This window comes from Montipora capricornis, chromosome 2 (assembly GCF_036669925.1).
Source record: "Montipora capricornis isolate CH-2021 chromosome 2, ASM3666992v2, whole genome shotgun sequence".
NCBI classification, from domain to species: domain Eukaryota; kingdom Metazoa; phylum Cnidaria; class Anthozoa; order Scleractinia; family Acroporidae; genus Montipora; species Montipora capricornis.
Window position 1 is genome coordinate 40,163,361 of NC_090884.1, and position 7,500 is coordinate 40,170,860.

A 7,500-nucleotide genomic window follows, 5' to 3' on the forward strand; every position below is an offset into this window, starting at 1 on the left:
GTTGCTGTGCTACATTGTATTTTCAACTGTAATGCAGAAGTACAGTGTGCGAGTGGCCTGGGCTAAAATGTTTTGAATTCAATATGGCGGCTATGTTTTTTCATTGCAATCGAAGCCCTTCAAATACAGTGATTGTTCAGTCGTTCTGTGGACAGGCTATGTGACAAGGGAAATTGCAAGAGCAAAGAGTGTTAAGTACATAGTTTACACATTTATTCACTCCAAAAGTCGTTGTTTTATTTGCAATATTGATTGACTCAGTGATTTACTGATCAAGGTGCTTTCACAGAAGTAAAACTTACTACTGACACCTATGACAGATGTTTCAGGTTACGGGTTCTATTGAGAACCCTGTGAGTCTACAATGGAGCAAAGTCTTTAAAAGGTTCAAAGTCGTTTTTATCCAGGAGACTCCCAGATAATCAGGGAGAGTTGGCATAATTGTACTGTGAAAGGCAATTTGTTGATAACCTTTAATTTGGAAAGCAGCCAGGATACATGTATACTTATATCTGACTGAAAGTCAAAAAAAGCACCTTCTTAGATTTTCGCTTGAAAACAGGTGAAGTTACTGTTTGAGTATAATTTTTTTGGGCTGATGATTACATAAAAGGTCAACTTATACACAAGTAAATATGGTAATAACAAACAAGGATTAAAGAGAATTGAACAAAATAAGTTGAGGTCTTTGAATCCAGAATACTTTGTGAAGGCTTCCTATTAAGGCCACTTGATCTTGAAACCCTGCTCATTTAATTGGAAGCAAATGGTGTCTTCATGGTACTGAATAAATTGTAGAATGTCTTCTTCAGTTACTTCCTACCATGAATGATGGGCTCCAGAACAGCATCTGCTGTGGCAAATGAGCTACTGTACTTTTCCCTTACCTCGAGGTGCGGATGTTTGTTGGGGTGACTTTACAATGCAAGCATTCTGTTTTACTCTCTTTTGCTTAGTGAGGTTCTGGACCTTATACAGTGTAAATCTTCTACTGCCTTGATCTGTGCCTGAAGTGCCTACACTGTTAAAAGGAAATGTTATTTCTTTTTTCTTTTGACTGGTAGGGAGAAGCTGTGAAACATTAATTGATAATTGCCTGGTAAACTTCTGCCAACACGGAGCAACGTGCCACTCCCTGTCTAACAGTTACAATTGTACGTGTCCCCCAGGGTACATTGGCCAGTTTTGTCAAATTGATATTAATGAATGTATGCCAAACCCATGTAAAAATGGATCCTGCAGAGATGGCATCAACAAGTACGTGTGTGACTGTTACACTGGATACGCTGGCATTAACTGTACGGACAATATTGATGATTGTCAATCCAGGTAGGTTTTTCTCGTAATGCTTTATTGTATGGAAGATGGAAACATCAGACTGTTATTTTCCGTCAGCTCATTTCTATTCTGTGAGTCAGAGTCTTGATAAGGAGTCATACCTGTAAACCCCATTCCCTCCTGAAAATGGGACTTATACATGTACATGTGGATTTTGTTCTGTATCATGCCAGACGATTATTTTTTTACTCATCAGTTGGGTCTGCTTTAGGTGTCAATATGTTAACAACATTTGTTGTCTTTTAGCAGTTTACTCACGTTGGTATGTTTCTTCTATTGTAGTCCGTGCTTACATGGATCAAATTGCATTGACCAAGTTGATGGTTCTGCATGTGAATGCCCACAAGGATTCACTGGACAGAGATGTGAATACCACATAGATGAGTGTCTCTCATTTCCCTGTCAGAATGGAGCCACTTGTGTTGATGAAATAGGAACTTACAGCTGCTATTGTAAACCTGGTTATACTAGACAAAACTGCAGGGTTTTCTTTAAGGTTTTAAGTACCCGGAGTTTTTTGCAAAGTAGACGGTTGTGGGTCCGGAGGACCCACACGATGGGCTTTAACCCATCGCTTCTAGGGGGGTCCGGGGTCATGCTCCCCCAGGAAAATTTTTGAAAACTGAATGCCGGAAAATGCATTTCCTGGCATTTTGGGCCATGAAACTCAAACATTAGAGGGATGAATCAAGCTGCAATTATACTATGAAAACCATGTTACTCAAAGAAAGACATTTCAATAATACAACCCTATAAACAAAAAGTTAAGTGATATTTTTTGTATCTTTTTGGTGGTTTTGCTGGAGCTAACGAGCCTGGCAAATATTGCCACTTGACAACTTGTAAACATGGCTCATACTTTGAAGGACTAGACCAGCAAAGGCTTCTGATTGGTTGTTAAATTAAGCAGCTGATTGGAGGATACTAATTGGCCAATGGCGTAAAGGATGTTTCGATCCTGTTTAGGTGTGAAGATGACACACATCCGTTCCATTGTGTAATTAGCGGGAAAATATGCTTGCGGAACTTGGTTGTAGTAATTCGAAAATTGAAAATCACTCGAGCGGTTTAAGAGTGATGTAGTTTTTTTTCCGATGAGTTTAGGAGTTCCGTAAAGCAGTGAGAGTTGATCAAGAGTGACGTTGGATAAAGATCCGTTGTCATGATGAAGCGTACAGATACCGTCGAGAGGACGAGCACTTACGCGGGCAAGTAGGATTTAACTCCGAGGAGCTTTACGTTCAAGTGTTTAAATAAAGTCTACGAGTCCTCAGCTTCTACGTTCGCTATAAATGATCAACTGAAAGGTTCGAAGTGAAAACAAAGGAGCGGTTAGTGAATGATCAGGGGCTAGTTTTGTTCCTCAGTTGAGTTGTGGTAAGAGATGCGTGAACGCAGGCTGAGCGTGTTGCTAGCAGAACATCATATGTAAATTTCCTTCTGGAATGAGAACAAATCTTTTGAAAGTATTTCTTTGTTTACAAGTTTTTTTATGATTGCAGCATGATTAAAGGAAGTTTTGCGCGGACTAAAACGTCCTTGAGTGATTTTTCCTTCCGGTAACATCATCTCCTCTACATGTCTTGAATCTTCAAATAATGAAAGTAGCCGGCGAAACCTGACAGAGAAGCCGGCGAACTTCGCCGGCTGCCGGCTCTTATATACAACCCTGAACTGTGAAAGTACAATTGATTGGTGCCAAAGTCGACCTTGTAAAAATGGAGGTACATGCAAACAAACTGGAATAGATTTTGAATGTATTTGTCCTGCAGAATTCACAGGTGTCATTTGTGATGTTGAGAACATAACTTGTGGCCAGGCAGGTAAGAATGATCTTAAATCTTTAACTACATGTAGAGATATGGAAACATTGAATATTGTTGTCAAGAGATCTCACTTTGAGTTTTGAGTTTACGTTTAGTCGCAGTGGTCATGTTGTTGTCCAGAAATAACCCAATGGAAATTGGCCATTATTTAATTTTGCTTGCATCCCAGCACCCTCATAAACAAGAAATCTATCAAGACACATGAGCAGATCTGGTATAACACCCATTGAACTGGGTTGCGAAAAGGGCTCTGTTGCCACAAGTGCCTTCTGTCCTGCTACGTTTGCCTAGCTACAGTACAAAACTATCCTAGTAACATAATTTTTAGTAAAGAAATAAAGTCAGAGTGGAAGTTCAGCTGCTATATATATTTAATTTGTTATCAGCAAGAAGGTAAAGGATTATTTCAAGTCCGCTACGAGCCTAGAAGGCCCACCAGGCCGGCGCTTATCTCCAGTTACTGTAGCATGAAGCGACTAGGAGTATTTCTACTCCCCCCTGGATGGGATGCTAGTCCGTCGCAGGGTTTCCCCCAGCATTTCGCCGGTACCCATTTATACACCTGGGTGGAGAGAGGCACCGTGAGAGTAAAGTGTCTTGCCCAAGAACACAACACAATGTCCCCAGCCAGGACCCGAACCCGGACCACTCGATCCGGAGTCGAGCACACTAACCATGAGGCCACTGCACCTCCCAGTCTGCAACATAAAAGTGAAGAAACATATGAAGTTATGCAGTTAAGACAAAATAATTAAATAATTATTGATCATATAAAATTATGCTGTATTTATGCACCTGTCAATGTTAAGCCCCAGGGAGGGGGGGTCGGGCTAACCACGGGAGTTTGATCCTGAGGTCTGTTCCCAGGGTAGGGATTTTGATTCTATGTGACGTCCACAGGCTAGCGATTTTGGTTGTACAAAGGACATTTTGCCACCTTCACTTGACGCCGGGTGGACATTTTTGTTGTGATGTTGAAATCGTCATAGTTTGTACTTTGTACCTGATCACGTGACTGGGAGTAAAGGCACTTGAGTTCATGAATGAATGGCGTCGTGTTGCTTTTAGTTTACGCTCGCCGATAATTCACTCAACATGGTGTCAGAAGTGGTTGTTTGAGTCTTTTGACGGGAAGATAGCTGGATAGCCGAGGCTCTCAGAAGAAAATACGGGAGAGTTCTTCGAGGTCACTCGAGCGACGCTACATATTTTCAAAAGAGAACTTAAGAAATTATTCGCTGCGACATCCGAAGAAACCCGGGAAGTAAGTGTACTGCTGTTCCAGAGAAATCATGGCTAACAAAATTACTGCACCCGAAATGTTCGATTTCAAAAAGCCAGACAAGTGGGAGAAATGGATTCGTCGGTGTGGTGGATATCGGATGGCGTGTGATCTACACAAGAAAAGCGAAGAAGTTGAAGTAAACACATTGCTCTACGCCGTGGGCGATGCCACCGACGATGTTATGACTACATTTATGTTTGGCGATGAGGGAGACAGACTAAAGTACGACAAGGTAAAGGAAAAGTTCGACCAGTATTTCCTGAAATGTCATTTATGAGCGAGCGAAATTCAACCAGAGAACCCAAGCTGACGAAACTGCTGAGGAATTCATCACGTCCTTTTATTGTTTGGCCGAGCATTGCAACTTTGGCGCCTTGAAAGAAGAAATGATTCGAGATCGTATTGTTGTTGGAGTTAAGGATGCACTCTAAGTGAAAAGATGCAGTTGGAATCGACTTTGACTCTTGAAAAAGCTGTTAAAATGGCCAGGGAAAGCGAGTCAGTCAAGAAACAACAAGACGTCATTAGAAGTGGTCAGCGGTCGATGTCCACCGAAATCGATGCGATTGGAGCCAAATTCAGAGCAAAGTCAGAGAAGTTTCCACCAAAGAAAAGTGGAGGTGTCGCTGGTGCTAGAGATAAGTCAAAAGTCAGCAGCTGTTTACGATGTGGATCATCTGCAGATCACTCTAGAGGAAATTGCCCTGCCATTAATTCTGTTTGTTTTAAATGTTCCAAGAAAGAACATTATGCCCGAGTTTGCCTGTCCCAGCAGGTTGGAGAAGTTGTAACCGAGGATCAGTTTTCTGAAGAGCCAGACACCAGTGAGTTTCTCGGGGAGATCAGTGAAGATAGCGTGCGTGCAACTCCCTGGAGAGCTGAAATTCTGGTAAATGGTGACCCAGTTAGTGTCAAGCTTGACAGTGGGGGTGATGTTTCTGTCACTTCAGAAAAGACTTATGGTCTTTTGTCAGTTCAGGGGAAGCTTCTTCCACCCGATAAGAAATTGTATGGCCCTTGCAAAGTACCACTGTTCTGCAAAGGTAAATTTACAGCATCCCTTACGCATAACCTGCAATGCTGTGCTGACGAAATTTATGTGGTTCCTGGTCTTGAGCAGTCCTTGTTGGGAAGAAGTGCGTGTAGCCGGCTCGGGACAATTGCTAGAATCTCTGCTGTTGACGCCAAGGACAGCAACTATGAGAAGATGTTCCCTAGCTTGTTTCAGGGGTTAGGATGCGTGGATGGTGTTTACAAGATCAAGCTGGATGACTCAGTTACCCCATTTAATTTGACTACACCAAGGCGTATTCCTATTCCTTTACTACCTAAAGTGAAGGAGGAACTCGGGCGAATGGAGCAAATGGGAGTGATAGAACAGATCGATCAACCTACCCAGTGGTGTTCTCCGATTGTTGTTGTACCCAAAAGGAATGGCAGTGTCAGAATTTGTGGTGACTTTGTCCAGTTAAATAAGGCTGTTCAGAGAGAGGTCCACCAAATGCCAACGACTGAACAAACTCTAGCCAAACTGTCTGGTGCTAAGATTATGTCTAAGCTGGATGCAAACAGTGGATGTTGGCAGAGGAAGTTAAGTGAGAATTCAAAGTTGGTTACCACTTTCACTTTCAGATTACCCTTCGGTATTTCTTCGGCGCCCGAGCACTTCCAAAAAGCGATGCAGAGAATCCTCGAAGGTTTAGATGGAGTGGAGTGTCAAGTTGATGACATCTCGGTGTTTGGAGAGACTCAAGAGCAGCATGATAAGAGATTGATTGCAGTACTGGAGAGGCTAGCAGATGCTAATGTTACCCTTAACCTGGAGAAGTGCAAGTTCTCAACAGATAAAGTGGAATTTCTGGGGCATGTGATAGGCAAAGATGGAGTGCAAATCGACCCCACTAAGGTGGAAGCTGTCACACAGATGGGGGAACCAACTGACATTGCACAAATAAGGCGGTTCCTTGGCATGGTCAATCAAGTAGGGAAGTACATCCCAAACCTGGCTGACATTACAAAGCCACTGAGAGATCTTCTGAGTAAGAACAATGCATGGCTGTGGACTGAGGCTCAGCAGAAAGCATTTGATGACGTAAAGAAGGGACTAGTCTCTGCGCCAACACTAGCCCTCTATGATCCAGCCAAAGAGACAAGGGTTTCATCGGATGCTTCCTCATTTGGTCTTGGCGAGTTCTCACGCAAGCCCAAGAGGATGGCGGTTGGAAACCTGTTGCATACATACCAAGGTCATTGACGCCAACAGAACAGAGGTACGCCCAAGTCGAGAAGGAAGCCCTAGCAGTGACCTGGGCATGCGAAAGGTTATCGAACTACCTCATCGGTAAGCCATTTCATATTGAAACTGATCATAAGCCATTAGTTCCTCTCCTGGGGTCAAAGAACTTAAATGAAATGCCACCAAGAATTCAGCGTCTTCGAATGAGGCTGCTCAGATTCCAGTATTCCATCTTCCATGTTCCAGGCAAGAGTTTGACGACAGCAGATACCCTCTCAAGAGCTCCGGTAAACCAGGAGCGGCAGTGGGGCTTACAAGAAGAAGAAATAGCCCTGTACGCGCACAGTGTTCTAAGTGATAGACGACTGGAAGAGATAAGGGAGCGCCAGGAGGAGGATGAAGTGTGCCTAGCTCGCAGTCTACTGCCAAATTGGCTGGCCAGAAAAAGATAGAGTTCCGGAGGCACTGAAAGGCTATTGGAGTGAGAGAGGAGAAATTACCTTAGTTCGTGGATTACTTCTTAAGGCTTCCAGAGTCATCATACCATCCTGCATGAGGATAGAGATTCTTGATCGTTTGCATGAAGGTCATCAGGGTATCACAAAATGTGGCAGCCGTGCCAAGATGTCTGTGTGGTGGCCAGGCCTTAGTAGGCAGATTGAGAATACGGTTCAGGGATGCCGCAAATGTGCAGAACATCGAACTTTCCGAGCGGAACCCCTTATTTCCTCAGGGGTTCCAGACAGAACATGGCAGATCATCGGAACGGATTTGCTTCAGCTAAAGGGCCGTACCTATTTGCTTGTCGTGGATTA

The 7,500-nt window shown here is 43.3% G+C and overlaps 1 long non-coding RNA gene across 1 annotated transcript; it reads left to right on the top strand.

The window, feature by feature from the left end:
- The first annotated feature begins 71 nt into the window (after window positions 1-71).
- Window positions 72-2,856, top strand: LOC138037990 (uncharacterized). The gene is made up of 3 exons (XR_011130162.1): window positions 72-195; window positions 1,065-1,329; window positions 1,621-2,856. It is a non-coding gene; the product is annotated as an uncharacterized lncRNA (long non-coding RNA).
- The last annotated feature ends 4,644 nt before the right edge of the window (window positions 2,857-7,500 follow it).